At 36.8% G+C, this 20,365-nt stretch overlaps 1 long non-coding RNA gene across 2 annotated transcripts in view; it reads right to left on the bottom strand.

The window, feature by feature from the left end:
* The window catches only part of LOC112656958 (uncharacterized), a 117,858-nt gene that overhangs the window by 79,502 nt on the left and 17,991 nt on the right, over window positions 1–20,365 (bottom strand). For both annotated transcript variants that reach the window (XR_007412271.1, XR_007412272.1), the window contains exon 3: window positions 18,806–18,854. This is a non-coding gene — a long non-coding RNA (uncharacterized LOC112656958). The remainder of the gene's footprint in view (window positions 1–18,805; window positions 18,855–20,365) is intronic.

Here is a 20,365-nt window from a genome sequence, read left to right as displayed (position 1 = left end):
CTGCTATGTTGAGGTAAACCAGTTAGGTAAGTTCTTTTCTATGAGTAAAGGGTAAAGAATATATCATCGTCGACCTATTCAACAAAATGCTTCTCACATGTGTCTTGACTTTCCTGGTTCTGCTGCCATACCTTGGTTCAGACCATGATCCCTTTACTACTAGAGTACTAGATCATTTCTTCCAAATGATCTCTTGGTATCTAAGCTTCCCTCTTCTGTGCTTTTACATGAAGCACTATCAGACTAACTTTCCTAACACAGTGCTCTGTTTACACCACTGCTTAAAAGTCTATCAGAGGGTCTCTCCCGCTGTCCAGAGAAAATCCAGCCTGCCATTCTGGACTGTTTGTAACCTCGACTCAACATATTTATCTAGTCTTAAATCCCACAATACTCTTATGTCTGTGGCTTTGCTTATGCATCTCTCACTGACTACTTTCACTGACTAAAGCACTTAACCCTAATTTTCATATATCAAGATAGAAACCATTCTTCAATGCATGCCCTGCTCAACTCCAACCCTCCCCCAACATTCCGTGTATACTGCTTGGTACTGCATATATTTGAGTACACGACTATATCCATCAGGGTAAGTAACATTAGCTGCTTACAATTATTTACAATAGCTAAATATGGAAACAGCCCAAATGTCCATTGACTAATGAATGGATAAAGAAAATGTGGTACACACACAAACACACACCACTGGAATATTAGCCATAAAAAAGAATGGAATTTTGCCAATTGCAACGACATGGATGGAACCAGAGAGGTCTGCTTAATGAAATAAGTTAATAAGAGGAAAGACAAATATCATATGACTTTATTCATATGATTCTTAACTATAGAGAACAAACTGAGGGTTACCAGAGTGGAGGTGGGTGAGGGGATGGGTTAAATAGATAGCAGGGATTAAAGAGGGCACTTGTGATGAGCACCAGGTGTTCTACGTAAGTGTTGAATCACTAAATTGTACACCTGAAACTAATATTACACTGTATATTAACTAACTGGAATTTAAATAAAAACTTTTAAAAATAGCTGCTTAAAATATCTTACAATGATACAATATTGTTTCCTGTGCAGAGCTTTGCTTATTTTACACACTTATAATTTGTTTGATTATACAAATATTTTGTAATAATATTATTATTTAGGGGATCCCTGGGTGGCTCAGTGGTTTGGCGCCTACCTCTGGCCCAGAGCATGAACTTGGAGTCCCGGGATCGGGTCCCACATCGGGCTCCCTGAATGGAGCCTGCTTCTCCCTCTGCCTGTGTCTCTGCCTCTCTCTCTCTGTGTCTCTCATGAATAAATAAATAAAATCTCTTTACAAAAAAATATTATTATTTAACACTTATTAACTACTATGTTTTAGATCCTGTTCAAATTCTTTACATGCATTATGTCATTCTGTCTTCTCAAGAATCTCTTGAAGTAGGTGTTGCCATTACACCTATTAATGGATGATGAGTAATTTGCCCAAGGTTATACAACTAATAAGCTGTATTCAACTGATCCTCTTAATGAATATACTGTGCTGGCTCTAATGCTAAGGTGTTTTACAATCTATAAAGCACGTTTACTTATACAATTTTCATTTCAGATGTGGAAACTTAGGCTTAGTGGCAGGCCCAAAGTTATCCAGTGAGTTAGAGTGAAGATTTGAGCACTAGAGGCCATTCCTCCTTCATGCTGCAAGGAGTCATAGCAATATAGTCCCACAATACAAACAAAGGTAGCCAGGTGCCAAAAACTGGAAGCATAGATGAGGAGCTTTTCAAGATCAGTGTGTAAAACTGATGCATTCCTGGTGCCAACTGGCCATGTGGTGACATGATCTAAGTAAAAAAATGGGGGAGTCATACCCACTGAGGTTGCCTCTCTCATACTCCTGCCATATTCAAACTCATGTTGGTTTGGAGAGGAGTATTTATTTGTTCCTCAGTTTCTGGGAAACTCTGTCTTAGTTTAATAAGGCAAAAATTTGGGTGAAGGTAATTTACCTTGGAGATGTTCTAGGAAGCAGGAGTAAATGAATTGTGGGAGTGGGACAGGTAAGGAGATAGCAATAAAATGTGTTATCAAGATGGTTGCTGGATATAATGGATCCATTATATCTGGATCAATAAGAAATATACAGAATTGCCCTCCAGAATTGCCCAACCCCAAAACAGAGGACTAGAGCATTTAGCTACTGCCCTTGTCCCAACTGGTTGAGAATGCCCTGGAGACATTAACTTCTCCCCCTCTGGACTGCCTTTGAAAGTAGGTCCAGCAAGTTCTGTATCTTTGGAGGAGATGATGAGGCAGAAAGATAAACCACACAGTGCACACTTGAAGTGAGCCAATAACAGCCTGAGTCTGAACTTGCAATTACTGTCCACCAAAACTGTGATTGTAATCAGAAGTAGGCTGAGGGGATGCAACACAGGGCACCAGAGACCTCTCTTACACCAACTAAATTTTTACCAACTGAAGAACTTTTAAATCCCTACAAGTGACCTGCAGATTTACTTCTTTGAATCGTAACTGTTTGGCACATCCTTAAAAATCCTAGGGGCACTTAGGTGGCTCAGTCAGTTAAGCATCTGACCTTCATTCAGATCATGATCTCAGGCTCCTGGAATTGAGCCCCACATCATGGTCAATGGGAGCTCTGTTTCTTCTTCTCCCACTGCCTCTCCCCTCACTTGAATGATTTCTCTCTCTCAAATAAATAAAATAAAATAATAAAATAAAATAATAAATAAATAAAATCTTTTTAAAAATCCTAAATGATCAAAGTATATATCTAATCATAACAGCATACCTTCAATAACATAGATCCTAATCTTAAAGACTTCTGACTTAAAAGCTATGACCAATATAGCCTATACCCAGATAGCTCAGAACTCAAGTTCCAGTTTACATATATTAAGTTTACATATATTAAGTTTACTTTATGATAAATGCCTGAGTTTACTACGGAAAGATGATGGTTTAAAGATACAAATTTATAATATAGGAAGCAAAAATAAACTTATCAAGACACTTTGAAAAGATTTCAATTAACATAGATTTTTTTCCTTTTGAATATAGTTGAGTTAGTAGTAATAATAAAAAATACAGTATAAGTTTTATTTTTTACTTATTTTATTTTCTAAAAAGATTTTTATTTACTTATTCATGGGAGACACAGAGAGAGAGACAGAGACATAGGCAGAGGGAGAAGCAGGCTCCATGCAGGGAGATCCAGGATCACACCCTGAGCCAAAGGCCGATGCTTAACCACTGAGCCACACAGGCATCCCAAGAGTACAAGTTTTAGAATCAAACCAATTGAATAAGTGGATGAACTTGAGCCGGTGTATCAGTCAGCTATTGCTACAATAATGTTATGTAACAAATAACCCCAAAATTTCAGGGGCTTACAACAATAACCAAGTCTTTGGGCAGACTGTGATTCTGCTCTGCCAAGATTTGCTTGGATTGGCTTCAGGCTTTGAATTAGGTTCAGATCTATTTTATGTTTCTCCTTATTCTCTTCAGAATAGGAGCTGTGTAGGCGTGTTCTTTTCATGGTGAACAGCAGAAGCACAACAAAGAAATCAATTCACATAATAATCCTTGACTCACATCACTTCTCCCCACATTATACTTGGTCAAAGTACACTGCATGACTAACATCAACATCAATAATAAGATGAGGAAATAGACTCTGCCCATTCTTGTGGGAGGTAATGAAAAGTCACATGGTGGAGGGAAGTAGTACAAAATAGGAATGTCAATCCAATCTAACTGATCTATAAAGTAGGGATAATGATATTTACCTTAGCATGTGTTAGAAAGATTAAATGTAGGTAAGTCATGTGAAGTGGATATTAGAGTTCTGGCACACAGTTATTGATTATCAAATATTAATTTCCTCTTTTTTATTCCCTTCCCTACTCGTTAGGGGAAAGGTGGAAGGAACCAATGCTTCCTTCAATTAAGTAGAAAAATAATCAATCTTGTTAGGCAAAGTGAAGAAAAAAACACTTTTATTAACTAATTTTTATTTAATCCTTAAATTTTTAATGTTTATTTCCTACACATTTCTTCCTACTTTACTGCAAAATAACCATCAAAATCGGGGAAATAACACTGACACACTGCTACTGCCTAATTCTCAGACCTTGTTCAAGTTTTCCAAAGATTTGTCTGAAGAATCTAGTTCGGAATCATGCAATGCAGGGGTGCCTGGCTAGCTCAGTCAGTGAAGCATGTGACTCTTGATCTCAGAGTTGTGGATTCAAGCCCCACATTAGGTGTAGAGAGTACTTAGAAAAATAAAATAAAATAAAAAAAAAAAAAGAAAAGGAAAGGAAAAGAAAAGAATCATGCATTTAATTGTCTAACACATTAGTATGCTTTAATCTGAAAGTTTCTTAGTCTTTAATCGACTTTCACAACTATGTTAGTTTTATGCGTGGTATAACAATTGCTACAAATTTAGTTTAAAACAACACACATTTATAATTTAAAAGTTCCTGTGGATCAGGAGTCCAGGCCTGGCTTAGCTGGGTTCTATGCTTCAGGATCTCACCAGGCTGAACTGTATTTGTCAGTCAATGCTGTGATCTCATCAGAGGCTACGTGGGTAAATATCTGCTTCCAAGCTCCCTCAGGTTGTTGGCAGAATTCATTTTCTTGCTGCTTCAGGACTAAGGCTTTAATTTCTTGCTGGAAGCCACCTTGAAGTCCACAATTCCCTACAATGTGAGCTTCTTCAACACGGCCACTTATTGCATGGCAGCTTACCTCAAGGATAGTGAGAATGTCTCTGGGGCCTCTGCTAATAAGACGGAGTCTTATATACATCCTATATAATTATGGAGTGACGACATCCCATCACCTCTGCCATATTGTATTGGTTAAAAGCAAGTCACAAGTTCTACTCAAACTGAAGGGGAGAATATTACACAAAGGTATGAACACCAACAGACAGGGATCTTTGTACGTGTGGGGTGGTCACCTTTGGTTCAGTCCACCAAAGTGACCTTGACACTTTTGAACTTTTGAAAATTACTTTGTAGAATATTCCTCATTTGGGGTTTTTATAAGATGTTCTTCAATTTGGATTTGTTTGATGTTTCCTTATATTCCATCATGACTAGGTAAGAATATTTTTCTAGAATATCTCAGAGATGTTGAACTATTTACATTGCATGGCATCTCATGATTTCAATTTGCCCTATTATTGATATTCACATTGATAATTTGAATTAAGTGATATCTGCCATGGCATCTTCACTATAAAGTTTCTCTTTTCCCTTATGTAATTAGTAAGAGTTTTGTGAAAAGATACTTTAAAACTATGTAACTATCCCCTTCCTCATCTTACTTTCAATTTAGTTATTTATTTAATAACTAAATTTAAAAATTTAGTTACTTATTTTATCAGTATGGACTTATGGTTTACTGTTTGATTCAATGTGCTATAAATAATTACTAAAACTACTTATTTTGGTGCCCATTTGTCTGAGATTTACCCAATGGAAGTGCCTTCAGGTTGCCGTGTGTGTTCTTTCAACATGACACCATAATTCTTTGAATATTTCTTTACTTTTTGACACAATAAGATATCCAGGCTCATGCAATTTCCATGTCCAACTGGTGAGATCAGCCGTTACTCCAAGAAGCTCTTTACCAGTGCATATTCAAATTACTGTCTGAGGTCACTTGCTCTCAGCCTGAAGAACTTCCTTTAGTATTCCTTGTAAAAACGGTCTGCTGGAAACAAATTCTCTCAGTTTTTGTTTATTTGGGAGTCTTTATTTTGCCTTCATTTTTGAAAGATAGCATTGCTGGTTATAGAATTCTTGCTTGAACTTTTTTTTTAATCTTCGAGTACTTTAAATACTTTAGCCCATTACCTTCTAGCCTTCATTGTTTCTACTGAAAAGTCAGTTTATAATCTTATCAAGGTTCCCTATAACTATCTCCTTTATCTTGCTGCTTTTAAGATTTCTCCTTGTCTATGACTTTCATCATTTTTACTATGCTGTATCTGTGGTTTTGAGTTTATCCTATTCAGAGTTTGTTGAGCTTACTGAATATGTAGGCTATTGTTTTTCAATATATTTGAGATGTTTTCAGCCATTATTTCTTTGAATATTTTTTTCTTATTCTCCCCTCCTTCTGATACTTCCATTACTTGTATGTTGGTATATCTAATGATGGCTCATATCTCTGAAGCTCTGTTCATTTTTCTTCCTTCTTTTCTTTCTCTGTTCTTCAGCTTGTATGATCCCTATCAATCTATCTTTGAATTCACTAATTCTTTTGCTAATTCAAATCTGTTGACACCCTCTACTGAATAATTTTATTTCATTTATTGTACTTTTCAACTTCAGAATTTCCACTTAGTTCATTTTTATGATTCCTCTTTATTAATATTTCCTATCTGATGTGACATTGTCATCATACCTTCCTTTGCTTCTTTAGTCATTCTTTAGTTCTGTGGATATATATGTGTGTGTGTGTGTGTGTGTGTGTATATATATATATATATATATATGCTACTTTGAAATAGTCTTCTATTAATATTTATAAAAATAATTTTAAAATATTAATGTTTTTTATTAATTTGATATCTGGTTGCTCTCACAGGTAGTTTATGATGACTGCTTTTACCCCCTAATGTATGAGTTATATTCTCTTATTTTTTTGAATGCCTCATAATTTTTTATTGGAAATTGAACATTTTTGATAATATATTGCAGCTCTGGGTACTGCTACCCTCTCTTCCACAGTGAGATTATTTCATTATTTGTTTACTGACAGGCTGGATTATTTTTCTCCCACATTGTTACACTGCTGATGTTCCTCAAGGAGGCACAACTTTGGGAATGCTTATAGTCACTCTCTCTCTCAGACCACACCCAGCTCTTAAACTCCACTAATTGCAGGCTGATTGCTCCATTGTTTTCAATAATGCCATAAGGAATTAATTTCTGTACAAACAAATTTCATCAAATCGTGGCTCTTTTGAAGGAATAGCTTTTGACATGTTTAATATTTGTTCCAACCCCAGGAAAGTTTCTCTCAGCTGTCTTATTTTCCTTTCTATCCTGCAAACTAATCAGCCTCAGTCTTGGCTATATCTTCATTAGATTCATAAATCAAATTTCTTCCCAACTGCTTTTTACTACACATCTACTATATTTGAGAGCATCCTTAGGCTTAAATTTTTCCACTCTCTGTTGCAAATGAAGACAATTACTTTGGGGAGAGATAAGAAGATATGTGGCTCATGGCCTGACCTCTTCTCTAGGACAAACTCTCTGAGTCAGTGCTCAGGGTCCTCTTAACTTGCCTTTTCTGGTAGGAAACTAACATGTCAGGAGCTACGGGAATGGTTATCAGGACCCTAGTTCTTCTAGCATGCTACTTCCAAGGTAGAGCCTCTGTACTACAAGCCGGGATTGGGCAGAAGGGATCCTCTACCTCTTGCTCACTCACTCAGTAATTAATCTGGACAACAGGCAGTTGGGGACAGGGTGAGAAATGCTAGGGTCCTGCTAGTCCCAGGAAGAAAGTCCTCTAACTGGGAGATAGGAGAGTGAGGGTGGGGAATCTGCCTCCCTGGTTTGGGACGGGAGAAAGGAAGTGGTTCAAATACCACAGACTTGCCTTTCAAACCTAGTTGTTTTTCTTTTTCTAACCTAGATTTTCTTGAGTGGATTTTTTTTCATTTGCCATTTGCCTTAGGATCATTTCCAAAAGTTTTGCATGATTTGTTTTGTTTGTTGTTTGTAATTTTGACCAGTTTTTTTTTAAGATTTTTTAATTTATTCATCTGAGAGAGAAACCGGAAAGAGAGACAGAGGGAGCACAAACAGGGGGAGAGGCAAAGGGAGAGGGAGAAGCAGACTCCCCACTGAGCTGGGAGCCCAGTGTGAGGCTCAATCGCAGGACCTGGAGATCACAACCTGAGCCAAAGGCCTATGATTAACTATCCAAGTCACCAAATGTCCCAGTTTTGACCAGTTTTTAAAAATAATTTTGACCAGTTTCACTGCAGAGCAAGTCAGAAGAACTTACGTCATGCCAGCAAGTAATCAGACAGCGTTTTAAAATTTTAAACTAAATTCTAATTTAACTGTCATTTTTGTGTCGGCATGACCCCAGCCAATATACATGTCAGAATTTCTACATATCAGAATTATTTACATCATCCACTAATTACAACTTTTCCCAGACCTTTGCATTGTCTTTTCTGCCTAGAACTCCTTTTCTTCAGACATTTGCAAGGTTTACTCCCTCTCTCCCTTCAAATGATTACTCCAGAATCATATTTTTAGCAAGGCTTTCTTTCACCATCCTGTTTAACATTAAATTCTCCTCCCCCAAACTGGCACACTTATCTCTTTTGCATTTTTTTCTTTTTTGGTCAGAGACTTATTTTTATTTATTTATTTATTATTATTATTATTATTATTATTATTATTATTATTATTAAAGAGGAAGGGATGGAAAGAAAGAGGAAGAAAGGACTGGAGGGAGAGGGAGAAAGAGAATCTCAAGTAGGTTCCACACCCAGGGTGGAGCCTAATACAGGACTTGATCTCACAACCCTGAGAACAGGACCTGAGCAGAAATCAAGAGTCGGATACTTAACTGAGTGAGACACCCAGGCACCCCCAGAGATTTTATTTTTAAATATGTTTTGTTCACTGCTGAATCCTTAGCACCTTAAAGTGTCCTGCACATAGTAGGTGCTAAAAACATAAACTTGTTAAAATAATATTCTTAACATCTACATGTATTAATTACTTAATGCAGATCAATGATTGTAAATTGTGATAATAACTGATAGCTAATAATAAGACTTCCTACTCTTCAGACATGGAAACTGAGGTACAGAGAATGAATACAATGAGGCTATGGTAAAGGCAGGATTTGAATCCATGCCACTTGACTATTGGATTAAACTTCTTTTCAGTCTCATTCTCCTCACTCCCAGTAACTGGTTTATTTTCCAAAACGCTAACTCAACTAATTTCAGTTAACATGTTAAAAAGACATTGATTGATACTAGTTAGGATTAAGATCCCATAATACTCACATTTTAATAATGAAATATTTTTTAAAAATCAAATAGTTTTAGGGGTTTTGGGGGCAATATTTCCAACAAAAGCTAGACAGAATTATTTCTTCAAAAAAAGAAATTTGATTGGTGCTTCTCAAACAAGAAATGGCATATCTGTCCTGTTTATGAGTATCCAGGAAAATACACTAAATTAAATGAGGTATAACAGCTATGAAATGTATAGTTGGTATACACTCTTGGTTTCTAGAAACCATGTTAATGCAGTTGAGTGTTATATCAACCAGTCTCAATATAAATGATCAAAAACCCAATATGAAAAGCATCCCCATAAAGCTAAATTGGAATAGAAACTTAAAAAGATATATTAAAATCAATATTCTCATACTAAGCAAAATGGAGAGATATTTTTGATATTACTGATATTACTGTCCTACTTAACAGAAATAAAAATTGTAAGATCATACCATAAACTAAATAATAAATATTACCAATGGGTATTTATTGATAGTGCAATTCTGGGTGATTTAAATATGTTTCTATATTTCCTATATACCCAAAATAAATGTACCTTTTTTGGAATCAGCAAAAAAAAAAGTGGTTAAATGTTAGAAAACACTAAAGAAGCTTGTGTTCATAGAGAGAAGCTTTAATTGCTAGACAAGTAACTGAACCTATTTTTCTCCATGCTGTGTTTTTCTATGTACAAGAGATGAGGATGTTTCTACACATGTAAATACTTTAACAATTTATAGAGTCATTCTATACAGGTATAGTTAAGATCTACCATTTCTGAAACATACTATATAAATAATACAAATGATTATACTTTATCTTCTTAAAAATTTTATTTTATTCAAATTCAATTAATTAACATATAGTATATTATTAATTTCAGAGGTAGAGTTCAGTGGTTCATCAGTTGCATATAACACCTAATGTTCAAAACATCACATGCCCTCCTTAATGTCCATCACCAGTTACCCCATCCCCCCACCCAACTCCCCTTCAGCAATCCTCAATTTGTTTCCCAGAGTTGAGTCTCTTATGGTTTGTCTCCCTCTCTGATATCATCTTATTTTTTTATATAAAGACTTCTTATTATAAAGTATTAGCCTTTACTACCAGAAGAGGCAGTAGAGTAAATATTAAGAACTCAGGCTCTGGGGCCACACAGCTCAGGTGCAAACTCCAGCTCTGTCATTTGTAGCCGTGGGACCGTGAACAAGCTACTCAAAGCTTCTGTGGTTGTCTCTTCATCCATAAAATGGAGGAAATACTAACACCTGTTTTATGGGGTTGTGGTAAGGATATATGTCAAGCACTTAGAACAATGCCCAGATATGTAAATATTTGCTATTATGATTATTACCAAATTGGCAGCCTCCTCAAGGTAGGAGAGCTATTTTATTTACTTCTCTGTAGTACTTACTATTATCCCTTGCATATATAAAAACATCAATAAATGATAATAGAATGAATGACAGGGCAGCCCCAGTGGTGCAGCGGTTTAGCGCCGCCTTCAGCCCAGGGCGTGATCCTGGAGACCCGGGATGGAGTCCCACATCTGGCTCCCTACATGGAGCCTGCTTCTGCCTCTGCGTGTGTCTCTGCCTCTCTCTCTCTCTCTCTCTCTCTCAATAAATAAATAAAATCTTTAAAAAAAACTAGAATGACAGTTTAAATTAATCTAAGAACTGAAATTAAAATGCTTACTACATAGTCACTAAAACAAAAATTAGAAGGATTCATGGACTGTGTGAACCCTCTAGTGTGATTTCTCAATATTTCTCTTTGGTTCCCTACTAAGAGCTCTGAGAAGAGGAACCCACTTCTAATTTTTAACTGTAAACTCTATAAATTGTACTAGGTACACAAATAGGAAATTTAGAATGTTAGCAGGGACTCTATATGAAAGTAACAGAACCCCAATTCTAAGTAGTTGAAGTAAAAGAAGAAAAAGAGATGAGGTGGTTTATTTAGCCATAACACAGAAGTGTTGAAACTGGCCTTTGGGATGCATAGAATCAGATGGGTCAGTTTGTCTGCCCAGCTGTTTCTGGATGCATTCTCTTGGTATCTCTCCTCACTTTGCCTCTTATTCTAGTTCTTTGTCCCATGTTGGCTTTATTCTCTCCTACCACAGGCAGTTTCTGTGTAGGAAAAATGACATAGCTGCCAGCAGTCCTAAACGTACATCCTCAGATATTCTCTGAGGAAAGAAATCTTACCTAACATCTCCCATTATAAAATATGCCATGGAAAGCTTTCTTGAACCCTGTTTAGGTATTATGTCCATCCCTAAAGTGGAGGATTATATAAAACAGGCACTGGTCCCCCAATTCCAGGGTTTATTATTGTTATTTGCTTGTTTATTCAGACTGTTAGGATTATTTTAATGAATTCTTTATTCCTCCAGTGTTAAGCCTCTGATTTTATATCTCAGGGTATGCCTATAGTTACTTTTTCCATGGCCACACCCAGCTGTTAAAATCCACTAATGTCTAGAGGTGGAAAAGAAGTGGTTTCCTCAAAACCATGTTGACAGAGAGCCCAGACAGGCTTTTCGAATGCCAAATATCAGGCAACTGTCTCAATTTGTATCTGCTATGTGAAATAATTTAAGGGACTGTATTAAATTATACAGATAATTATATCTCAGAGAGAATGCATTAATAAGGTAGGATATAGGCACTGAACTAAAAATATTACAAAGCAGGAGTATCTTAGCTCTCTTTGAGGGTTACATGCTATATTAAGGCAATCAGCTAACCTCTCCCACTTCAAGTTCAATGATTACAGTTATGGTACCCTATCTAGAAAAAGACAAAGCCCAACAATATTTCCAAGATCACTTACTATCCCTAATTTTCTATTAAAGCAAAACATACATTATTTTGCTATCAATGCAAAACATAGAAATTAGTGCCTTTAATCTCTCTCTGGTTCTTATGAGTCTTCCTAGATTAGCCTGAGGGAGAATGAGGAAGGTTTGGAATATTTATTATGTGAAACATGGAAAGAACTTATGTACCAAAAGCTTTCTAAGCCACAGTGAAGGCCAGTTGAAACTGGATAGTTTAAATTGGAGGCAGCCTTTTCACTCTTTATTTAAATTCATGATATTAAAAGGATAGTGCCAATTAATGCAGTAATAATCCAATGTACATCCAAACTCTTTGCTCATATAATATTTAAATATATACTAGAGCTCTTTCCACATAAAGGCCTAAATAATGCCCCCATACCTTGAATATTCGCACTATGCTGCCAGGTGATATATATTGCATAGATTCTGTTTAAACTGAAAATATCCTGGCTACAGAAGCCACCTGTATATTAATCAGATAATAACTGATCCATTTCTTAGTTAGATGAAAAATTCTGTTCTATTCACAATTTAGTATTAACTAAACTCTTGACTTTAAAGTCTCTCAACAAAATCTCAAACCTAAATGGAAACCAATAAAAAATTTCATATTAAGATATTTTTCTTCTTTATGAAAGGTATCTTAAAATCTATAGCTTTTATTAAAGGTGATGTCTTTTTTTTGGCACATGCCCTTTGATCCAGCCTTTCCACTACCAGGAATAAACAAATTAGCACGGAATTAGAAAAAAAAGTCTAGTTATAAGTGGTCATTACAGTGTGGTTTGTAGCAGCAAAAGATTGGAAATAATCTAGATTTTCAGAGAAGATGGCAGAGTAGGAGGATCCTAGGCACACTTTGTCTCATGGATACAACTAGAAAACACTCATGTCCTTATAAATGACCCAGAGAATGACCCAAAGACAAAACAAATTCCACAACTAAAGGTAGAGAAGAAGCCACATCCAAGAGGGTAGAAAGGACCCAGATGCAGTCAGGAACTAAATAGATTTGCAGGACTGTCTGCAGGAGGGAGGGATGCTATGCGCATGGAGAAGGAAGAGAAACAGACCTCCACACTGGAGAGGCCACAGAGGATGAATTCCCATTACATTTAGCTTTGAAAAACAGAGGAGCCAAATTTCATGGGTTTTTACAACCAGTGGGACTTAAAACCTAGAATTTTAAAAAATCAGCAAGATCAGCCCTGGGAGAGCCAAGTGGGTAAGAGGAAATGGAGTCCTTACCCTTAAAAAAGACAGCACAACAAACAGCCCATGGAAATAGAGCATAGAAGCAGCAGTTTGAAAGGTGCCTGGAGCATATGGAAGGTAGACTTATTTACTAATCTCAGAGTATATCTCAGAGAGACAGAAATTACTGAGGAACTCCTCCAAGAAAAAGGAACTGGCAGGTGCCATTTCCCTTCCCCATCCCCTAACATAAACACACAGCCACCCCAGGACTCACTACCTAACTTAATAACACTGTTGCCATGCCCAACACCCTCTCCTCTGCCCCCAGTTTGTGCTTCAGCCAATCCACTCCTTTGACAGCCCATCTCAGCCCAGGCGGTACAGGACCCCTATCACAGAGGACCTGGGCATGCAAAGCTTGCTATCATTGCTGTCTTACTGCCCCATCTCCCCATACTGTGCTTCCATGGATCTACCTTTCCAATACATTTTTGGACAGAGCCCATACAAGGCAGTGCCATAGACCTAGCAGTGTGCAAGTATCCTCTACATTGGCCAGCACCACTCAAAGTGACTCCTGCCCCAGAAAGAAGGAAAGATAACCCACACACCAGTCAGATGGAGGCCCCAGCAGTAGGCTGGAAGTAGACAACTGTTAGGACTGCAAGCTCTGCCAACTAATGAAAGCTTCTCAGGGGATAACACAGGGAAAGCACCCTGCAGTTTGGTGCTACTGCATTTCTGGCAAACATCTGGTCTGACTCAACTCAAGCCCAAGGCATCCCTAGACTGGCTCACTAACACAATAGGAACCAAACATTGTCCATTATAGGCAAACAGAGCTACTGTAGACAACTGGACTGAAGGAAAAAGTAGCTCAGCTAAAACAGCAGGGCATGCACATCACACGTAGGAGACATCCCTAAAATGCCAGGTTCTGATGAACAGGGAACACTGCATGGCTGGGCACTATAGGACCTCTTCTTCATAAAGCTATTACTTTCAAGTACAGGAGTTGTAGCTATCTTTCCTAACACAGAAATAGACGCAAAGAATTGGACAAACTAAGGAGACAGAGGAATATGTCCGAAATGAAAGAACAGGACAAAAATCATAGCAAGAGACCTAAGCAAGATGGAGATAAGCAATACAACAGATAGGGAATTTAAAATAATGATCATAAAGATCTCACTGGACTTGAGAAAAGAGTAGAGTATATCAGTGAAACTCTTAATAATGAGATAAAAAAGAACCAGAGATGAAGAACATAGAAATTAAAAACAAGCTAGATGAAATGGAGTAGGCCAGAAGCAGCAGCAGAACAAATCAGTGACCTCGAGGACAGAGTAATGCAAAATTATCAAGCTGAGCAGCTGAGAGAAAAGAAAATTATAGAAGATGAGAACAAAGTGTAATAATATTCACAGTATAGGGATCCCAGAAGGAAAAGAGAAAAAAAGGGGGCAGAAAATTTATTTAAAGAAATAATAGCTGAAAACTATTCCCTATTCTGGGGAAAGAAACAGAAATCTAGATCCAGGAAGTACAGAAGTCCCTCCCAAAAATCAACCCAAGAAGGTCCACACCACAACACATTGTAATTTAGATGACAAAAAGTAGTGATAAATATAAAATTTTAAAAGCAGCAAAAGCAGTTACATGGAAGAAAAACCCCTTATGGCTATCAGCTGATTTTTCAACAGAAACTTTGCAAGCTAGAAGAAAGTAGCATGATATATTCAAAGTGCAGAAAAGGAAAAAATCTGTAGCCAAGAACACTCTAGCTAGCAAGGCTATAATTCAGAAAAGAAGGAGAAATGAAAAGTTTCTAAGACAAACAACAGTGAAAGGAATTCATGACCACTAAACCAACCCTATAAGAAACATTAAAGGGGATTCTTTGAATGGAAAGGAAAGACTGTAAGTAAGGGAAAAGAGGAAGCACAAAAGCAGTAAAAATAAGTATATTTGTAAAAATCAGCTAAGGGACTCAAAAATGAAAGGAGTAAAGAACGGGTTCAAGCTTAAGTGATCATCAACCTAATACTGACTGCTATATTCAGAAGATGTCATATATAAACTGAATAGCAACCACAAATCAAAAACCAGTAATAGAGATGCAAAAAAATAAAGAGAAAGAAATCCAAGTTATCACTAAAGAAAGAAAACTAATCATGAGAGATCAAGAGAAGAAAGGAATGGAGAAGAATTACAAAAACAATTGTAAAACAATTAACAACATGACAATAAATACATACCTATCAATAATTACTTTGAATGTAAATAGACTAAATGCTCCAATCAAAAGACAAAGGGTGATGAAATGGATAAAAAAACAAGACCCATCTATATGCTGCCAACAAAAGATTCATTTCAGACCTAAAGACACATACAGATTGAAGTGAGCAGATGGAGAAGCATTTTTCATGCAATGGATATGAAAAGAAAGCTGGGTAACAATACTTACATCAGATGAGAAGACTTTAAAACAAAGATAGGAAATAATCTAAATGAACAGTAATAGCAAATTTAAAAAGAAAGTATGTCATATCCATGCACTAGAATATTATATAATCAGTAAAAATGTGTTGTGAAAGAATATACAATAATATAAATATCCTTGGGGCACCTGGGTGGCTCAGTCAGTTAACCATCTGCCTTATTTGGCTCAGGTCATGATCTCAGAGTCCTGGGATTGAGCCCAACATCAGGCTTTTTGCTCAAAGGGGAGTCTGCTTCTCCCTATCCCTCTCCCTCTGTGCTCCCTCTCTCTCTTTCTCTAATAAACAAATAAATTTAAAAACTTTATTTTTTTATTTGTTTAACTTTTTTTTTATGATAGTCACACAGAGAGAGAGAGAGAGAGAGAGAGAGAGAGAGGCAGAGACATAGGCAGAGGGAGAAGCAGGCTCCATGCACCGGGAGCCCGACATAGGATTCGATCCCGGGTCTCCACGATCGCGCCCCTGGCCAAAGGCAGGTGCCAAACCGCTGCACCACCCAGGGATCCCCTTAAACTTTAAATAATATAAATATTCTTAGTAGGGCAGCCCGGGTGGCTCAGCAGTTTAGCACTGCCTTCAGCCCAGGGTGTGATCCTGGAGACCCGGGATCAAGTCCCACATCGGGCTCCCTGCATGGAGCCTGCTTCTCCCTCTGCCTGTGTCTCTGCCTCTCTCTCTCTCTCTCTGTTTCTCTCATGCATAAATAAAATATTTAAAAATAAATAAATAAATATTCTTATTTATTCTTATAAATAATTAAATAATATTCTTATTATCTTAGTATATCATAAGGTTTGTTTTAAAAGATAATTATAAAATATTTAAATCCCATTATTTAAAATTCCATTATTTAAAACATTTTATATGTGTATATAAATGCAGGATGAAGAGTAAACATGATAGAAGCCAAAATACTAATAGTTATCTGAGTCACTGTAGTAGATGGATTTTCTTTACTGAATCTTATCTGTGTTTTCTAAATTTTCTATAATAAATACTACATTTATGTAAGAAAAAATAAAATTATTTACAATTGAGGTTTAAATATTAAAAACACTTGAACATTATTGAAGACTGTAAGGAAACAATTGCCATTAGCAGATTACTTGTTCTCCTTTGTAGTGATTTATCTGCAACTTTTCATACTATTTCACAGTTTTGTCCTGGAATTACCAAAATCCATGATCATATATGATCTGAACAAGAATTAACGGAAATCTTCAAAACAGGGTGGCTCTGTGGCTCAGTCAGTTAAGTGTCCAACTCTTGATTTTGGCTCAGGTCATGATCTCAGGGTTGTGAGATCAAGCCCTGCGTTGGGTTACATGCTGGGCATGGAACCTACTTAAGATTCTCTCCTTCTCTCTCCCTCTGTCCCTTCCCCTACTCTCCCCAGAAAGAAAGAAAGAGAGAAAGAAAGATCTTCAAACAGCTATGAGGGACACTGCTTTTGTGAACTAATGGTCAGCACTCTGGGGACAATGTGTTCTCGTTCTTATCTTGGATTTTACTGCTGGGCTTAATAGGGCTGTGCTCCTGCCAGTATTCATTCATTGTTTGAATCAATGGTAAATGAATATTAAACTCCTAAAGTTCTGCCTTATTGCTGATAGCACCCTACAGAATTTGCTGTGAGATGTACATAAACTGTAACCTACCAAGATGAGACCCCAAAGCTGATTTGGGGGATATAATTAAGGACAACTGCCTTTGTGTCTTATCTTTTTTGGTATTTTATAACAAGATTTTAATAGGTCTTCCATTTTTATCTCATTTGCTATGATTCAACATGACTACAATAGGTTTGACAAACTGTAAAACTTCTAAAAGAATGGAGCAGTGCAGAACAACTACCATGATTTTAAAGTGGCATCCCTTTTGCCTAGTCCATTGCCTAATTGTATTTTAGCTGCAGACATAGTTTCTAACTTTAATTTATTTTTTATCGATGGGATATGCACAGGAGCCCTTATCTTCAGGCATGCCTCTGCCCTGTCACTTTAGTAATTTGAATCACCCACACAAGTTCAAGGAAAGTACTGCGAACATAAAAAGTCCTTATCCAAGTCCAGTGTATTTTGTTCACCTAGTTTACTGCCTTACCATCTGCCCTTCACTTCTGAAGGACTTGCAATAAAGCAGGAGCCAAACTAAAAGCAGATATCCCACTGCTATCTATTTAACTTTCATTAAGTGAGTTGGTGCAGTGCTCAGGCGCCTTCTCAAAACCAGCCCATCATCTAAGAGTATTTACATAAGACTCTTTGCATTATATTCCGACCTCTGCAACATTAGTATTAACTACTGACATCTGCCAAGTCTGACTGGTAAGTGCTTTACAGTATCAATTCATCCCAAGCAAAAAGCATTTCTGAGTGCTGCAGTGCTCTTGTTAATGCCAATAAGAAGTATCAAGGCTCATATGACACCTAGCAGAAATTAGTACCCACATTCAAAGAAAAGTCTTTGTTATTTCCCAGAGTATTATGTGGACTTTATTGAGATGACTGCATCTGACACCTGCTGTAATATAAAATGCAGCTATAATTAGCCAACTGATGCTCACTGCAGTTTAGGTCGAATCCCTTCTGTGGGAATTATGCTTTAAAATATTCAGAACTCCAAGTGGCTCTCATTACATTTAATTTTAACTTAGAATTAGGTGGTCTAGAAAAAAAATTTAGGATTGTAATAGCCCCCTGCTGAATGCCACACAGCAACGTGAAAACCCATAGGGTTTTCCCCCCCTCTAAATAAAAAAAAAAAAAAATGAGAACAGCAGACTACACTAGAGCCTTCAATTGAAGTCTGGCTTTGCTTAATTGTACTTTTTGCACTCATCAGTCTCTCCTCTTCAGAGCAAGCTACAAAAATTGCCTGAATAGCCAAAGAAAAGTTTCCCACAGTCACTGGCCACAGAAAAACACTATTGTCCTTCCTCACAGTTTGATGGACAACATTTCTATAAATGGGTAGCCAGGCTGTCAATGGTACCCTTGCTGAAAAGGCAAAAGAAGAGAACAGATTCTGCCAATATCTGACAAAGCATGTTAACACATAATCAGGCATTCACTAGTCAGGCAGCTGCCCCTGGGACCTTCATCACACAGGTGCCTTTAAGCCATTTCCTATTCACAGATAAAGGAAACAAGCAGGAGATACCTGGGAAAGGAGCAGTCTATTATGGCTTGCCAAAAGTCCATCTTCTAGGCTGTGTGTATAAAAGTAGAAAGAAGAAAAAGGAAACTGTGATTTCAATTGTAAAATTGTAAAACAGCAGAGCATTTACAAAACCTATCATTTAAGCTGTGGTGTTTTCCCCCTTTCCTTTTCTCTTTATTTTTTTTTTTTTTAGGAGGGGTTAGATGTGTGTGTTTGTTTGTTTGTATGGCATAGACACTCATGTCTAGTAACAAAAGTCTATTTTCCTCAGTGTTTTGTCAAATGCATTTGTGCAAAACTCCCTTCGCATATAGGCTGAAATACTTACCTAGTCTAAGTAACAAAGAATTTACTTTGCCATCTTGAGTGATTTTTTTTCTACACACACACACACACACACACAATCCATTTTAAGATATGTGATCAGTGATGCCAAAGTGGTAATGAGGTAGATGATTCTCCAGTAAAGCAGAAACTCTGGACTATCTCTTGAGGAGCCACCAAAATAAATACTTCAGGAGAAAGATTACCATTGTTCATTTCTTCATAACTGTATAGACTAAGAACACTAGTATCTCACTACACTGATCCACCCAGTTAGAGGAAGTATCAGACCTTAATATTCCATTAAGCCAAAAGCCCCAACAGCCTCTATACAGGACATTTTCAAATTAAAATTTAATAAGACAATTTCAAATTAAAATTTCATGATTACTACTTAAGGCTCTCAAATATGAATTTCTATTTTAATTCTTCATTTTCATTTTATTTATTACCATACTCTCAGATCTCTTATACTCAATGTATAGTACAGATATGGGAAGGACCAGGAGTACAATTTTAGGATTAAATCCTAAAGGATTAAATCCTTAGGGACCTTAGATTGGCCAAATGTGGTCCTTGGGATAGTTTGAAGATCTGACACACTCATAACCACAACTTTTCCTCTAAAAAGCAAGGTGCTATAAAACTACTGAGGGACAACAAAGTCAACACAGTGATGTAAACCAAATGCCATGACTTAAAGTACTGGTTTTTCAACAAACTTCCTGAATGCTACTTATTTTGTATAGCTTCATCTGAAAAATAGGAGTACACTCCTCACCACAGTTGGGGAATAGTCACTGATAAAAGTTTCTGCCTTTGGGGTAGGAAGAGAGACATCTGCTAACTGAAACAAATCCATCAAAGATCACAAACACATTAGAAATATAACATTGTATTCTCTGACCTAAAATTTATTTTACTTCTTATTTTACTTATTTTTAGAATAAAAATAATATTATGAAGTAAATTTTAGTTCATAAATCATTAATAAATTAGGATTTATTAATTTTGTGATTTTTAAAAATATTTTATTTATTTATTCATGAGAGACACAGAGAAAGAGGCAGAGACACAGGCAGAGGAGAAGCAGGCTCCATGAAGGGAGCTCAATGCAGGACTCAATCCCAGGGCTCCATGATAATGCCCTGGGCTGAAGGCAGCGCTAAACTACTGAGCCACCCAGGCTGCCCTAATTTTGTAATTTTTACAAATATATGAAGACAGGAAATTTTC

This window comes from Canis lupus, chromosome 8, assembly GCF_003254725.2.
Source record: "Canis lupus dingo isolate Sandy chromosome 8, ASM325472v2, whole genome shotgun sequence".
Lineage (NCBI taxonomy): Eukaryota > Metazoa > Chordata > Mammalia > Carnivora > Canidae > Canis > Canis lupus.
Note: the sequence above shows the minus strand (reverse complement) of the source record. Positions and strands in the feature narration are given on the sequence as shown.